Genomic DNA, 18,262 nt, shown 5'->3' on the forward strand with positions numbered 1-18,262 from the left:
TTGTAGGAATGAATAATGAAAATTCAGTAGATGGAAATGTGAGTGAAATGGATTGTACAAAAATTCTATAGCAACACACAGTACCTCAAATGGAAATTGACCAACATAATTGTACTAGAAATATAAATATTCAATCTGCCATAGCGGGAATAGAATACATAAGCAATTATCAAAGGGAGTATAGAAAGAGATGCCATGAACAAATGAATGATATAGAAAGGGAATGTCAAAGGTTGAAGTGAAACCAACAAGAAAGAAGAAGAAGTGAAGGATAGTTTAATAGAAGAGAACAAGATCAAAGGAATGAAATTGAAGGATAAATTCAAAGATTGTACCCTAGCAAACAAATTGTCAAAGAAAGTGAAGAAATGAATATTGTAGGAATGAATAATGACAATTCAGTAGATGGAAATCTGAGTGACATGGATTGTACAATAACTCCACAACAACACATAGTGCCTGAAATAGAAACTAATACACAGAATTGTATTAGAAATATAAATACTCAATATATCATAGAGGAAAGAGAATATAGAATAAATTACCAAAGGGAATATAGAAAGAGATGCCATCAAAAAATGAATGATACAGAAAGGAAATGTCAAAGGCTGAACCGAAACCAACAAGAAAGACAAAGAAGTGATAGAAGAAGGGCAAATAATATAGTGCAAGCACTTCAACTTCAAAATAATAATGAAACAAATCATAGTTGTAATATGAAAATGGATGAGAATTATCATGAATTCTTTGGGAATAGTTTTCATAACCTTCAATTACTTTTTTGACATCAACTTGATAGTTTGGTACACCTAGAAATGTGCTATATGTGTCAAGAATTTTATCCTAGCATAAAAGTAAGAAATTCAAGAGAAGGTCTAATGTGTTCAACATGTCAACAGGAAAAAGGAAATAATAGATTCTCTACATCAAACAATATGGATCTAGGCTCACAACCAAAGGAACTTGCAAATTTAACTCAAGTAGAAGAGATGTTGATTTCACATGTCAGTCCAATATTGCAGGTGACACATGCAATAGGGGGAAAATATAAATAAAAAGGGCACACAATAATATTTCCCCAATATATAAAAAGAATATATAAAACTCTTCCACATCTAATTAAAGAGTTGCCAATAATAATTGTCTGGAAAAAGGATCAGCGTGGTCCAGATTATGACTTTATAGTCAATAGAGATTGAGTTTATGAGGCACTAAAGTATAAGATTAATAATGATAAATTTTATTCTGATGTCAAAGTAGATGATCATTCTTTGGATGATGTTGAACAAGATAGAGACTGCAGTATTTTCAATAAGATAAAGATAGTTCATGTTGAGTTTGACTCAAAATAAAATGATATCTTGTTAGTAGAACCCGAAATAGAGGAAGATGATGACAATAGAAATTAAACATCTATGGCAATATGACCACCAAACCTTCAAAGAGAAATGGAATTTATCCATGCATGGGTTAAAAACCCAAATATTGATCCTCTAAGGTTGATTGATTGGCCATTAGTTGGTGCATCTCTAGTAAATGAATATGTAACACCGGGATTATTGGATATGGCTTTTCCTACATTGTTTCCTAAAGGAGAATGTGATTGGCTTGAACCATGATTGAGACGAGTAATTTTACATGAATATGTAAAAAATCTTATTCAATTCAGAGATAATTGATTTGGGAAACATCTTAGATTTTGGTATTACATGTTGAACATGATAATGAGACACCGAGCACAAAATTCTAGTTCTATATTTGTAAAAAGACATATCCAATAATTGCTAATTACCATTGATGAATTGAGAGAACATATGGATTGTGTACCAAATTCTCATCTTGCTGATAAATTGATGCAATTTGGTACAACTTTGTGAGGCACAAGGTCATATTGGAGTAAGAGTCAAGGAGAATTATGTGACATGCTTAGGTAATTAGGGACACCTACAATTTTCTTTACATTAAGTGCAGCTGATATGTATTGGATTGATCTACATGCACTAATGCCAGGTACTCCACCAACTAACCCAAAAGAAGCCCAAAATTGGAGAAGACAAAATGTTATTGACTACCCTCACATTGTCACTTGCTACATGCACCTTAGACATGCTATGTTTCGAAAGGAGATATTAGGAAAGGGATTGAATGTTAAAGACTTTTGGTCTAGATATGAATGGAAACATAGGGGGTCTCCACATGTACATGGTTTTTTATGGCTTCATGGTGCTCCAAATATGGATTTAATAGATTGGCATAATGAAGAGTAGGTAAATGAAGCTAGAAATTATTTTAACAAGATTGTTCATGCATGGAATCCAAGACCCAATGCTCACCAACATAACATGCAGGTATATCTACAAAAAGTTTATAAATTATGTTTGCCTTTAATATTGAGTTTTTTATTCTTATGTTGAACAATTTCTAAACTAGAAGTGATTTGATTTAGGTATTTCAATTTTTTTCAAAACATCCATACTTAAGAGACATGAGACAACTTATGGATGTAAATTTTGATTGAGATTATGAGGAAATTCTAAATACTGTTGAAAAGCATACAATGTGTAAGGAGGGTGCATGTCTTAGAAAAAAGAAAGGAAAAATGGCTTGCAAGTAGAAATTATTTTAATGGTGTATTTCATATAGAATATAAATTTAGTGACTATTTAATATAATATAAAATAATTTATTTCAAATGTATAGGCAAAATGCCCCTGGCCTCTAAATCTGAATGGTTCAAATTTATATGAGGACATTGAAACTGGTGAAAAGAAGTTTGAACCTGCTAGAAATGATGAAAGAGTTAACTCACACAATCATTACATTATCAAGTTTTGGAGAGCTAATATTGATTGGTAGTTAGTTTTGTCAGAGCATGCATTTATTAGGTACATTGTAAAATATGCAGCAAAGGCAAAGAGAAAATCAGAAACCTACCATCAAATGCTAATGCGTTTGGCCAATATAGAGAATCTCGATCACTTTTCCTTAAAGGTTTATAGGAAACTTTTAACTGAAACTATAGTTGAAAGAGATTTTGGAGCTCAAGAGACATGTCATATGCTATTAGAACTTCCATTGGTTGAATGTACTAGAAAATTTGTTAATCTAAATGTTTCACACAAATTTTTTAAACTAGTAACAAAAGCAAATGAAGGTGAAAGTGAGGAGCCAAAAGAATCCTTTATTGATGCATATAGAAGGAGACTGACCTCTATGGAATTTTTTTCATTGATTGATGCCTCCAGATTGTGGATATTTAACAAGAATAGAAACAATGAAAATAAGTGGAAAAGAAGATAGAAGAATGCAATTGTTAGGGTATATCCAAGATTTGTAACTATTTTGACATGCTAGTCTAAAAAGTTTGTTGACTTTTGTTTCTCATAATTGCTTTTGTACAAATCATTCAGAGAAATTGTAATTGATATTGGTGAAGATAATAACTCCATCATTTCAAATTGGGAGTCATTTAACTATGTTCCATAGCAGCTTAAACGAGTAATGGAATTAGAAGATAGTGAATCAGAAACTGAAGACAATATTATTGGTCATGCTAATACTACAGAGCATGAATGTGAAAAAATTTAATGATTGCATCATGGAAAAGAAATGCAAGTTTCTAAAATTGATATGTTGGGATGAGGGATATAGATAGAAAATCTAATTGGTAACATACATATAGGTCAGATGAAGAAAGTAATGTGACGATAAATTTTATCTGTAGAATGAGAAAAAATGGATTTCTTTCAGATTTTTGCATAGAGAAAAATATCAACATAACAAATTTTAGTGAGAGACAAAAAAAGGCATTTGACATCATTATGACACACTATCAAGTAGGTGAGAGTGTGGATCCATTGTACATGATTGTTCAAGGAACTGCGGGTACATGAAAGTCATATTTGATTGGTGGAATTAGTAAGTATCTAAAACAAGCTGCAATGCCAAATTAGTCCCCTCTATTGCTCCTCACACTAATTGGAGTAGCAACATTTAACATTGGTGGATCAACAATACATTCAAAGTTGAAAATTCTAGTTAAGGATTTCATGCAACTAGAAGGAACACGTTTGACCAGTTTTCAGGAGGAAATGAATCATATAAAATACATATTGATAGATGAAATGAGCTTTATTGGGGAGAAGCTACTTGAGAATATTGACTCAAAGCTTTGTCAGGCATTTCCTCATAAATCAAATCTCAGCTTTGGAGGTGTTTAGCTATTTTTATTTGTTAAATTTTGATTAATGTTATTCATGATATATAAAAATATTATATTGAAAATCTAATGAATTGATAAATGTTTGTTATTTTTGCTAGGAATTTCAATCATTTTAGTTGGAGACCTTGGACAACTACCTCTAGTAAAAGGAAAAGTACCATATGCAAGTTTTAGAAGAGCAAAGCTATTATGGGAAGAATTCAAAAAGGTGGTCACATTAGAAAATATTTTTTCGCAAGATGGAGAAGACTCAGAACAACAAAAATTTTACCAGTTACTCAGCAATCTTAGAGATGCAAATCCCACAATTATGGATTGGAATTTTTTGATGTTGAGAACAAGAATTAATATTATTTCAGAAATAAATGATGATTTTGATAAAAATCTTCATTTATTTTCAACAAATGATAATGTTCGCATTCATAATAGAAGTATGTTACATTCTTTTAGAGAACCTATTACATGTATTATTGCAACTAAAGTATCAAACCTAATGCAGATGACAATTCTACAGACGAGTTAGTTATGGAATTGTTGATCACAAAGAATGCAAGAGTAATGTTGACTTCCAATTTATGGATAAAAGTATGACTTGTAAATGGTGCTCTAGGTTTTGTTCATGATATTGTGTACAAGCCACAAACCATGTCACCATAATTAACCTTATATGTGTTGGTGAAATTTGACACTTACTTTGGATTCCCATTCGATGAAGAAAATCCAAAATTAGTTCCAATATGTCCAGTACAAAGAGGTTGTACAACTCAAATACCTTTGCGATTGGCTTGGGCATTGACAATACACAAATCTCAAGGTTTAACACTTGAAAAAGAAACAATTGATATAGGTCCAATAGAGAGAACATGAATGACATTTGTTGTGATTTCTAATGTAAAATCATTACAGGGATTGAGGATAATGCCACCATTTTCCTATGATCGCTATGAGAAAATGAAAAAGGGAAAAAAACTTGAAAGAAGAAAAGTAGAAGAAATAAGGCTTAGAGAAATATAAAATATGTCATAAAACATTTTTCTTTAATATTATAGTACCTTCGACTACAATAGGTACTTTTTAAAAAAATATTGTAATGGGATTGTAATATTTTTTGTAAATAGTTCTTCTATGAATATATAATTTGGATCATTTACTAAGATGTTATATGTGTTCTTTTTCTTGGAAGGACTAGAAAAAAAAAATTCTATCATTCTTTGATATTGGTACTAGTTAAATTGCAAATTATAATTTCTTTTAAAAGAACATATTTTCAATTACTCCAGGTCAACGTTATATTTGTGGCTATCTAACCATATTAACACATTGTAAAATCTCCTTATGAATATATAATATTGTTCACTCTCTATATTTGTAAAATCGTTTGTAAATAGTTTTTGTATGAATATAATATGGATCATTTACTGAGATTTTATATGTGTTCTTTTTCTTCGAGGGGCTGAAAAAATATATTCTATCATTCTTTGATATTGGTACCAGTTAAATTTCAAATTATAATATTCTTTAAAAGAACATATTTTGAATTATTTTTGTTTAATTATTCCACTTGACAATACTCTTTTAGGTTTTTAATAAATATTTTATTTAGATTTTATTCTCTTTTATGTAGTCATTTTTCTTTTGTTTTCTCTCTTTCAGATATTTCAAAAAAAAAAATGTTAAGGCAAAGAACAATTAGAACTGATGATTTCTACGAGTATGTTGATCTTAGAAGAATTCATAGTGAAGAAAGAGAAAAATATTTATCTTCAAAAAGAAATCTTCTGGAAGTAGATTTTCTTAGATTTCATCCTCCAGCTCTTCGAAATTTCAACCATTTCTATAGAGATCCTATTTTTGAAGAATTGGTTTGTTGTGAGGAGTATGATCCCACCAAATTGTACTTTGTTCCTGCAGAGATCTATTTAGAACAAGCTCCTTACCCCATAGATTTAGATGAAAATAGTTCTCATTGGTTGAAAACAATGCTTCAAGGTTCACAAATTAGTACTCAAGGTCTAGAGAAATTTCATTATCATGGATAAATTTTTGATATATAATTTGCTGGATTACATGACACACCTGGAATTAGCATGTGGTTGGCAGATGGGGGCTTCAGGGGGTCTTTTTGAATCTTCCAATTCATGAAAGAACCAAAAATTTTTTAATAGAAAATATTCCTACATGGATGCAATCAATCTATGAATTTTCTATACCGAGGCATTGAAATAATGGTACTTCATATATGAGATGAAGAACCTTCAAGCACCTATACTGATTTGATGTGTTGGATCTAGATACACATGACTTACTTCAAAGAAACATGATTCACTGTAATGAATCTAGTGATTTAGATTCAAATGATTGATTCTTGATACTATTGTAATCAATTTTAATATCCTATCTATTAAAATAATTCCAATGCGATTTCAGTATTAAATCAAACAATTTCAAATAGGAAAAATTGTCATTCATATTTGCATTTACTTTTGTTGTAACTCATATTAGAATATATATAAAAAATTTATTTATTTCTAATTATTTAATATATCTCATTTTTTATTAACACATTTTGATAATTACAATTTAAAATTAAAGATTTTAGATTTTTTTATGAGATATATTTATACTTTTAGATGACCACATGCACTCTACAATGTATAATAAGCAATTAAGAATATTGATGTATTATACTTCTGTATGATAAGTTTTATTTTTGTTTAAATTAAAAATGAATATAATAATTTTAATTTATTGTGAATTATAATTTTTTCCATGTACATGATCTATATTTTTGAAGGCAACCATATATGATAAATTACATGTAATAAATTTTAATTTATAACCTTTTATGGTTTTTCCAAGATATAATATTAATACAATGAGTCTAAAATTATTATGCCAAGTCTAGTGGGCTCAGTGAACTTTGATGGATCCCCTCAAACTATTATTGATAAATGTGAAAAATCTACATTGGAGAGTTGTTATAAATTGCTTCTACATTTTGAAAATGCAGTAACAGAAATTGATTTCATCTCGAATAATGAAATTTTAAGAATGAGAAATGTTATAGAAAAATTAAGGGAGACATTTAATAGAATATCTATTTTTCCAAATGTTTTGGAAGAAGTCAAAGCTGATCATGAAGAAAATGAAGGTCACAATACTTATCTCATCAGTGATTATTTTATAAGGTCTTTACATCAACCAAATTAGTTATTATTGATAAAAAGATATGATTTTATTCATTCATAACAAATGTATTCATATTATATAAACTACTATAGAATTTAATATTATTAAGCACAATATGCTTTTACAATAAATATGTTTTCCCTTATTCCTTTAAATTGCAAATTGTAGCCCTTTTCTATAATATATGTGTTTTATAAGTTATAATTCATTTTTTATTATTATAAATGATTGTTTGTTAACATAACAAGATCTAGAATCAATTTTTTAAATAAAAATATTTATTTATTGATTTAACCTCACTATGTTAACTTTTTTATTATTATTCTTTATTCTATTTTTTGGGTTGATTGTATTCTAGTTTTTGCTTCAAGGTTTTAGATTGCACTATTATCTACAAAAAATATTACTCTGTAACATTAAAACAATTGGATATATTGAATCATATATTTAGACAAACATTTTTTAAAAACATATTTTAATCATTAAACTAGATTATTATTAAATGCAAATACATATACCAAGTAAATTTAAATTATTGTAATAAAAAAATCAAAAAATAGGTTCAATATTGAACAATAGATAAAATATTATTATATAAGATTAGAGAGGGTGATCTATTAGAGAAGTGGTAGATAAGATAGAATGGGGGCAAGGTAAGAGAAATTAGGTAAATAGAAGAAAATATCTTGAGAGTAGGGAGAAGTGTTAGAGAGAGAGAGGGGAGGACTATAAAAGAGATTAATTAGGGGATATAGATGTGTATGTATAACAAATAGAGATGAGGAAGATGTGGTGGAAAGAGGGAGTGAGAAAAAAAGTGTGTGGACGATAAAGATAGAGTGAGTAATTATAGGTGGTAGATAAGATATAATGAGGTAGATAAATGAGATAAATAAGGGGAAAATATGGCGAGAGTAGGGAGCTGATTAATTATTAGAGAAGTGGTAGATAAGATAGAATGGGAACAACGTGAGAGACATATGGTGGATAAATAAGGTAAATAGGGAGAAAATATGGTGAGAGTATTGAGAACACAAAGTTTTAGAGAGAGAGAGGGGGGGGAGGAGGAGGACTATAAAAGATACTAATTAGGGGGGTATATATTTGTATGTATAAAAAATTGAGATAGGGAAGATGTGGTAAAAAGAGGGAGCGAGAGAAAGAGTGAGTGGAAGATAAGACATTGTGTAATTATAGGGCATAGATAAGATAGAATTGGGACAAGCTAAGAGACATGAGGTAGATATGGGAAAAATATTGTGTGTGTGTGTGTGTGTGTGAGAGAGAGAGAGAGAGAGAGAGAGAGAGAGAGAGAGAGAGAGAGAGAGAGAGAGAGAGAGAGAGAGAGAGAGAGAGAGAGAGAGAGAGAGAGAGAGAGAGATGGGATGAAGAAACATTGACATTTTGTTAGTATTAAACTAAACAACTACAACCCCAAACCTACATTAAATTAAACCTATTTGTCAAATTCAAAATTTTTTCTTTTACATAATATAATTATACAAGTTCATATTATAAAATTTATATAGTAATATTATATTATATAATAAATATTAGAATCCTATTCTTTTAACATCCCCTACGGATGCTACTAGCTATATACATATTATATATTTATATAATATATAGAGAGAAAGTTTAGATATATTGAGGCTTTAATTTGCACAAAAAAATACTCATATTTATAAATTAAAGCCTTGATATATCTTGGCTTTCTCTATATATATTATATAAATATATAATATGTATATAGCTAGTATATTAAACATTACTATTTACATTGATTCTTGCAAACTATAAGGTCTAGTATATCCTTATGCACTAAGGAAGAGGAGTCACCATTAACTGCATAAACATAGTCATAGAAAGCAAATATTACATAAAGAGAAAATTGATTGAGAAATCTTTGAGCAAAAAGGTGACAAATTACTCCTAAATCCTTGATCTTAAGAAACTACTTGCCAAAGATTATTTACAAAGGGAGAGAGTGAAGGGCACCAGGATCCAAGAAGCCAACTTAAGCAAAAGGAATTTGTAAAAGGATGACAAAAATACAAAACTCACACTTGAGCCCTAGGAGCTCTCTGAAGTTGACTAGATACAAAGAAAATTACATCGCATCTATAAATTTAGGGGGATCGCTAGTTGAGAATACCATGATGTATTCCTCTGCTTCTGCTTCATCGATGTCCAGCTGACCTAGTAGGTGTATTAGTGCTCCTTTTCTCTTGTTAGACTTATTCAGGTTGGGTAATACAAACTCTAGGTTGCTCAGGTTGTTGTAGTTCACCGTAGGTGAGGTGTGCTGCCTAAAAGCCTACAGGTAATTAAAGAACTAGTCGTTGTTCATAGTTTAGATAATGCCTCACCATCTCAAAAGAAATTGTAAGCTCACATTCATTTTAGGCTAATATGTATTAAACTAGGCAGGGTCTCTAATGTGAAGGATCGGTCTTCTAATAATTCTAGTGTAGAGGAGACTTAGGGGAGGATGCACCATGTAAACCTTAGGATAAGGGATTATAGATCAACGGAAATATTTAGAGCTACTTGATTGAGCCAAACTTTTATCTAATAATTATTAATACTATATAATCACATAATTTGTCCAAGAAGAATAAATTTCATAAATCATAAAAACTTGATATACATTAGCTATATATAACTTTTTAAATTTTAAATATTGATATTTAAATATATTTATATTTAAAAATAGAATCCCATAATTATTCTATTCTTACATATAATATTTTTTAAATAAATAATAGAATTTGATTTTAGCAACATATATTTTTAATTAAAAATACAATTTATAACAAAAATAAACAAGAAAGTTGAAAAGATTAATTATTTTTAAACAATAGAAATTAATTCTAGAAAATATATAATACGACAAAAATTATTTTACAAATTTTAAAATCATTTTCTTTTGAAAAATATAATTATTCATAATTAAAAATAAAAGAAGAAATTGAAATTATTTTAATTTTATTTAAATAGGATAAATTAATAATAGTAAAATAGACACTCCTTATTTCTTGGTTCTTAACCAAAGAAGTTAGACATAAAATGTTAAACTTCCATAAATATAAAAATAAAACTAAAATAACAATAATAATATAATTACAACAAACGCAACATGCAACGACCTTACTCCAAAAATACAAGCTTAAACATGTAATTACTAGAAACACAACATGCAATGAGAATACGACAAAAATACATGGATTTATATTTGGTTGGCGGTTTCATTTTTTCCTCAAGCTTAGCAAATTACTATGCGTTCCAAAAGAAATTTTGTTTTAGGTTAGTTGAACCATCTTTTTTTATTACAAAAGAGAGAAAAAGAGAAGAAGAGATGGGGAGTGTAAAATTTGAGAGTAGTCAACCATCTTGTTAATGTTGTCAATAAGTAGCTACAATGCTTGCTGAAGTTCAGCTTGGTTGGTTTTGAATGGGGTAAGCATACAAACTATTGGTGAAATATTTAGCTAGAAAGGTTTGATATGAACAAAAATAACCTCACTTTAGAGTACACAGGTTCATAAGTAGACCAATTTAGATTGTGCACATATTGAAAATTTCATCAAGGAAATAGGTTTTATGCATGGTCACTAAACAACAACTACAGAAGCAAAATTATTTCTCTATATAAAAGTGGAATTGGTTGTTGAGTCTTCTTTGCATGCATGGATAATAAGCAAATCAAAACTAGCTAGGTCTGGCGAAATAAAATAACAAAAAATCAAGGATAAGGAGATTCCTCTTTTATTCATTTTCTTGAAGGAGCTATCCAACCATCACCATAATTGCAGTTTGACTCTACAACTTTCATTCCACTTGCTTTTCAGTCTAGTCTACTCTCATTTGTAGACCAACAACTACATATTATATGATAATAGTGGAGTTTTTCGACATGGCTAACCTCACAAACTGTACAACTGAACAATTTTCAAAAAAATCTAAAACATCATGGATTTTTGAAAAAATTTCAACATTTGATCTTCATGATCTGCATAGTTTGTAGTCAAAAACAATAAAAAAATTCACTACATTTTCGAATTTGGAAAAAAAAAGTTTGACTTTGTTTTATCTTTAGTGCATTTTGTTTGGAGATTAGCCTGTCCCACTTTTAATAAGCTATTAGCCAAATTGTTTGATTCTTAAAGAGTCTATGAGAGATTAAATCTTGTGGAATGGAAGGTTCTTATATCTAAATTGTTTGCAAAGCTCAACCTACTATATGAAATAGGATTTTCTAAATAAAAACTCTAATATAAAAAAATTAGTGGACTTTTTATAATAATTAGATCATTACATTAAAATATTATTTCTAATTTCTTTTAATAATTATAAATTAAAATTTGAAATAATATAAGAGTCTACAACACAACAGTAATTGTGTACTTATTTGAAAGACTTAGAAATAAATCTAAAATAATTTTTATATAAACTAGAAATTTTTAATCAAAATTGAAAATAAACTTTATATAAATTAGAATTTTTTAATCTTCCTTCTATTTTTGGGAAGTTTTATATTAATTTTCTATTTGATTAAATTTAAATTTAAAAATGATGTTAGGCAAAGAGTCTACAAAACGATGGTTGATTGTGAGCCTTTTATTTGGGAGGTCTTGAGTTGAAGTCTGCTTGAGTAATTTAAAAATGATAAAATAGAAAATTCTCTAAGAATTTATTTATTTATTATTATTATTATTTTTTTACAAATATCTATTCAGTAGTTTAATTTATATCATTAAATATTTGACATAAATTTTTGAACTAAAAAGGTCATTAGTTATAGACAACCACAATTAACATTAGTGAAATTCTAAAATATAAACCTTATAAGACTAATAAATTTATTTCAAAATCATTATTAACCACCTCCAAGAAACATAATAGTTTAAAATTATATGTTGTTTAATATTTAAACATAAAATTGAATAAAAATAGTAAGATACTTTGTAATATTGTAATAATACTTGATATTTGTTTGAAATTAAATTCATTAGACCATCTAAAATTTGAAAAATAGATATGATAAATCACTAAAATTTAAGAAATAGATACAATAAATCAATGAATATAATGTAAAATAATATATTTAATATTTTTGAATATGGAAGATTATTTTAATTTAAAAAATAAAAAAACTTAAACACCTTACCTTATTACACTTAGATAAAATATCAACGTATCAATTTCTTATAATCTTACAATCTTACAAGACCATTTTAAAAATTGTTAGAAATGGAAAAAGAAATCTATAAATAAGCAATACCAGGAAAGAATCTAAGTGAGTAAATGCATGAAAAGATATTACCATAAAATAGGAGAGAGAAAGCTTCAAGCTCCAACACTATGAGACAAGATATTTGGAAAGGGGAAAGCAAAGAAAACCCCTTGTGACATTATGAATGAGGCATGAAAAGCCTAAGAAGAAAAAGAGAGAGAGCAAGAGAGCAATTTCTCATTCAATAATTGAGAAGAGGAAGAAACCTCATTGTTAAATGAGAGAGGAGGGTCATCTCTTAAATAGAGATGAGAGAGAGGAGTTAGAATGTAACTCCCATGTCTATGAATGCCACCATTCATAAGTGTGTGAGGCCAAGTGTGAGATTCCTCTTAAGGAGGAATAATCTAAAATTAGAAATTACAATAAATATTTGTCCTCACATATTCCACTAGATGACAAAATAAGATGTAGTGGAAAAAGGACAAAAAAGAAATATATTAGGATACCTTGGCTTATATCCTAATATATTACAACAATAAAGAAAGGAGTTCTAACCTTGGTTTATAAACACACCAAGGAAAGATTACAACTTCTAACAAAAATAATAATAAACAACCCTACAATACTATTCATTATAGTTTTTAAAAACTAAAAGTAAACCTTTTCCAAATTTATTATTTACAAAAAATATTTATATTAAAAATTAAATGTAATACAATTAAATTACATTGTTAGATATGTATAATTACTTTATTTTTTTATTAAATAAGATTCAAAGATCAAATAATTAAATATAATAGTAAAGTTATTTTCTAGATATATATGTTTTGGAAGTAGCAATGAACTTTGATATAATATTTAAAAAAAATTATATGAGAAAATTATATATTTATTCATGAAATAAGCTTATAAAAGATATGTTTTTATGCATTTACCTTTCTAAAATTTTGGGGGATATTTAAAGCCAATCCATCTTAGTTGTTGCTGTATAACACCTCAAAGGTGGGATCCATCAAATGACAAGAACTCTAATAACATTTCAAATGTCCTCAATGTTTCTTAAAATAGAGCCTTCTCTTGAGGCCTCTAGTGTACTAGGGGATTGGTGAAGTGAAGGAAAAATAAGACCTTTCAAAGAGAAATAAAAGGGGTACTTGGTGATGATAGGCACATTTGGGTACCAAGGGGAGGTTGAGGAAAGGTTAATGGGTCTAGCTAGATACTTGGATTTAGTGATAGGGTTGGATTTGGATTGAAGTCACTTCAAGATCAAAAAATTCCAGCTCAAATGGCATTCCCTTCAACAAAGGAAGCCAAAATTTATTCCACCTAGAAATATACTAGGGGATGTAGCATCTTCATCCCTTGAATCAAATTTAACCTCTCTTAGGAGATCAATTCTAGGATTAGTAGACATTAGATTTCTAGCATCCACGTGGGGTAACAAGGACAATGATTCTTCTATTTTAAGAATCATTTTAATTTTTTTCAAGGTTTTTAGAAAAAATTTCCAAAGGTGAGGAGGTCTATAGTGCATTATGAGTCATCGAAGGCATAGGACCACTAAGATCTCACATTGTTAGCCTCATGCATCCAACTGATTGCCCCAAAACACAAGTTTCCAATGGACTGAAATGCCTTTTAACCCCCTCCTAACACAAAGGCCCATTGAAAATAATAATATGTTCTTTTCTTTTCCTCTACTTGATAGGTCTGTTGCTTCTACTACCAACTAGCCTACTTCTGATAGCTTGTTGAACTATCTCTACACTGATAGCTTGTTGTATAGTTCCTTCTTTGATAACTTGTTTCATTGTATTGCTTCTGATAGCTAAACTTCTTTCTTTTTTTTTTTTTGGTTTTCTATTTTTTGTCTTTTCTATGCTTACTCATTTCACTTCCTAGCCTAATTAGGGTTTCTAGATCCCTTTATAAACCTTTTTTTTACCTTTTCTTCCTTATGATGTGATAGACCTTAACGTCTTTGATAAGATAAACCTTAGGTTTCTAATAGCATGTTGACCTTCGATAGTGAACTTTTCTTAAACATAGCAATCAAATGTCATAATATAGCATATCTCCTTTAGTCTTTATAACCAAACTTTTTGCCATCAATAACAACATCATAAAAATCATACCAACAAAGTTCTAGGATTTTGTCAAGTTAACAAATGCACATATGCCACCAATAAAAAATGTCAACCCTCTTCCTATAATAAGTGTAGGCTCACATGACAAAAGCCTCCTATGTCAAATTTGAAAGATGACTCTGGCCCTCGGATCTTCCGACTATCCTACAAAGCCATTTTAGAAACAAATCATTTTATATATTTATAACATAAAAAATGTGTAAATAAACTTTTATTTTTAATTATTAATATTATATAATCACATAATTATTCTTAAAAAATTGAATTTCATAAATCATTTAGACTTACAAAAAACTAATTATATATAAATTATTTTTAAAAATATTCATATTTTAATATATTTATATTTAACAATTATTGTTTTGTTTCAAAATATAATCACATAATTATTTTATATTTCTTTATAATATTTTATGTAAATGAAAAATTATTATAAAATTACATATAATTAAAAAATAATTATTTTTAACAAGAATCAGAAAATTAAAAATGTTAATTTTTTTTAAAGATTTAAAATTAATTTAAAGAAATATTTGTGTTGAAAAAATCATTTTCTAATTTCAAAAGTCTTGTATATATTTTAACAATTATTATTATTATTTATAGTAAAAAAAATTGAAAACATTTTAATAAATTTTTATAACAATGATTAATTGTAGAAAATGAAAAAATATAATTATAGAAGCGCAACATGCATTACGCTAAAAGAAACACTACATGCAAACACATACGACAAAAATATCTGCCCTTATATTTGTTCGGCCATTTCATCTTTTTCCTCAGGCTCAATAATTACTATCTTCTTTGTTAGTAGAGATGCGAAAAAAATAAATTTTATTGGGAGAGAAGAAGAGATGGGGAGTGTAAAATTTGAGAGCGGTGAAGAGAAGAGTGAAGAATTTGAGGAGATGGATTTGAGTTGCAGGTATGGCCGTTATAAACATGTTTTGGGCCATGGCGCCGTCAAAACTGTTTACCAGGCATTTGATTACAGAGAGGGCATTGAAGTTGCATGGAACAAAGTCTCTCTGCAATCTCTCAATGAATATTGCATGCAAAGACTCTACTCTAAAGTCTCTCTCTTGGCTTTTCTTGCCCACGAGAACATCCTCTTCTTTTATGATGCCTGGCTCAACAAGAACAACAAAAGCATAAATTTCATTACCGAGTTCTGCCCATCAGGGACATTAAGGCAGTACAGGCACAAGCACAAGCATGTTTCAATGCATGCACTCAAGAAAATGGTATGGCAGATATTGAAGGGTTTGAATTACTTGCATAGTTGTAACCCACCAATAATTCACAGAGATCTCAACTGCTCCAACATTTTTGTGGAGGGAAATTCAGGCATAGTGAAGATTGGTGATCGGGGGCTTTCTTATGTTGTTGGGCAAGATGGGTTTGCACACAGTGTTGTTGGTACACCTAAATTCATGGCTCCTGAATTGTACGAGGAGAATTATGATGAACATGTGGACATCTATTCATTTGGAATGTGCGTGCTGGAGATGGTTACTACAGAGATTCCATACAGTGAGTGCAGCAATGTAGTTCATATTTACAAGAAGGTGGCCTCTGGTAGAATGCCTGTAGCTTTGAGAAATGTTGTGGATCCACAAGTTAGACAATTGATTGAGAAATGCTTGGTGCCAAGAATGGTGAGGCCTTCTGCTGCAGAGCTTATGATGGATCTAGTCTTCAATGAAGTTCATCCTCTGATTTGATGAATATCATATTGTAGCAAAATGATATTGTTGTACTTGAAATCTTGGATGCTTACCGAGCTCACTATCAACATCCAATATAATTGTAACCTTCTTTCTATTCTATATACATAAAAACATTGTATGAATGTTGCGCGGGAAGTAGTTTTTGATATTTTTCCTTGCATGGCTCATTTTCCTCTAGTTTTCTTCTTACTGTGGTTCAGCTTTTCTAAGTATTGAAAGTTTCATCAAATAAATAGGTTTTTATATGAATGGCCAACATACAACAATTGCAGAAATAGATCAATTTGTTTTCTATGTAGAGGAGAAATTGGTTGTTAAATTTGTTCTGCATGGATAGATAACAAGGCGATCACAACTAGGTCTAATGAAAACAAACTCTTGTAATTCATTTTAGAATTTTTTCTAGAGGCTAGGGGTTTAACTTTCAATGGCATTTTCTCAAACACAAGAAGGTGTTTCTTTTGAATATATATCTTGCATGATTGATTACTACTCTGCTCATTATGGATGTATGTTGCTGGAATAATTAGTTGCTCTCCGTCTTCCATATGTTTAATTGTATGAGTTCTTTTTCCTTGGCATGAGCAAATCATTTTTGTTGATTATAAAAATAGATTGTTTCCTTACAAGTTTTTACGTAAATATATCAGCCATATGAATATGCCAAGAAGGCTATTTATTGAGATCTTTTTTATCATTAGCTATCTTATCACTCATGAATTTTTGATCAACTAATTGTTAATGTTCTATTGATTGACTACTGTCATGAGTTAAAGTCATTCTTTATTTTTTTAACAAAATTTTGTGCTGTTTGAATTTTTCAAAATTGAAGATACTGTCACTTGTTTTTAAATTTATCAGATTTAAGACATATTGCTGGTAAGAGTGAAAATGTGCTTCCCTTAATTTTCACATAAAAAAATAAAAAAATAAAATTTATTTTGTTCCATATTTTTAAAAATATAATGAGTTTTCTTACAATTTTTTTATTGTTTGTACAAATTATGAAAAACAAATACTGAAATTTCATTGTAATTTCTTTTAAAAACTCCATCTAAATGAAGGAATTGATTTCAGACAGAGTTATTACAAATCAAGTTTGCTAAATTGAATATATATTATTTGATTATTTGTTTTGAAAAAAGATAGAAGAAACATATACAACCATTATTAATGACATAAACTAGTAGCTGCATATATTTGTACATGCAATAGTAAGGCGATAGAAAATATATATTTGACAGGAAGAAAATTAATCAAAAGCATGCTTAAAAAAAAAATTGTATGAATTTTAGGCTCAACTTATCCTTATACTATCCAAATATTTGTCCTCCTAGAATTATTTTCATGGCCATGAACTTTAAAATATAGTTGTAAGCTTGTCTATCACCTTGACAACATTTCAATTGAAAATTTTGCCACCTCAACTCTTATGTTTTTGCATTGAGTCGATTAAGCACACATTTCATATGTGTTAATATTTGTGACATTTAGTTTACTTTTATTATGAGAAAATTCAAATTTATAATATATAAATAATTAAAATTTTAAATTATAACAAAAATAATTTAGTTTCATAATTTACTATTTCATTTTATAATATATTGATATAAAAAATAATAATTTATATTTACTAGTATTTGCACCATAAGAAGACACAATAATTATGTTTCAATAAGAGACACATATTTTTAATATATCAACTAACACTAAATAATTGGGATTCTAATTT

The 18,262-nt window shown here is 28.8% G+C and overlaps 1 pseudogene; it reads left to right on the forward strand.

Annotated features, from left to right (window-relative positions):
- The first annotated feature begins 15,654 nt into the window (after nt 1-15,654).
- LOC149540321 (putative serine/threonine-protein kinase WNK11 pseudogene) lies at nt 15,655-16,524 on the forward strand (annotated as a pseudogene).
- Nucleotides 16,525-18,262: the final 1,738 nt, after the last annotated feature.

The sequence above is a fragment of the Cupressus sempervirens genome, chromosome 9 (genome assembly GCF_028749045.1).
Source record: "Cupressus sempervirens isolate cs-2001-9-10 chromosome 9, ASM2874904v1, whole genome shotgun sequence".
In the NCBI taxonomy this organism is placed as follows: domain Eukaryota; kingdom Viridiplantae; phylum Streptophyta; class Pinopsida; order Cupressales; family Cupressaceae; genus Cupressus; species Cupressus sempervirens.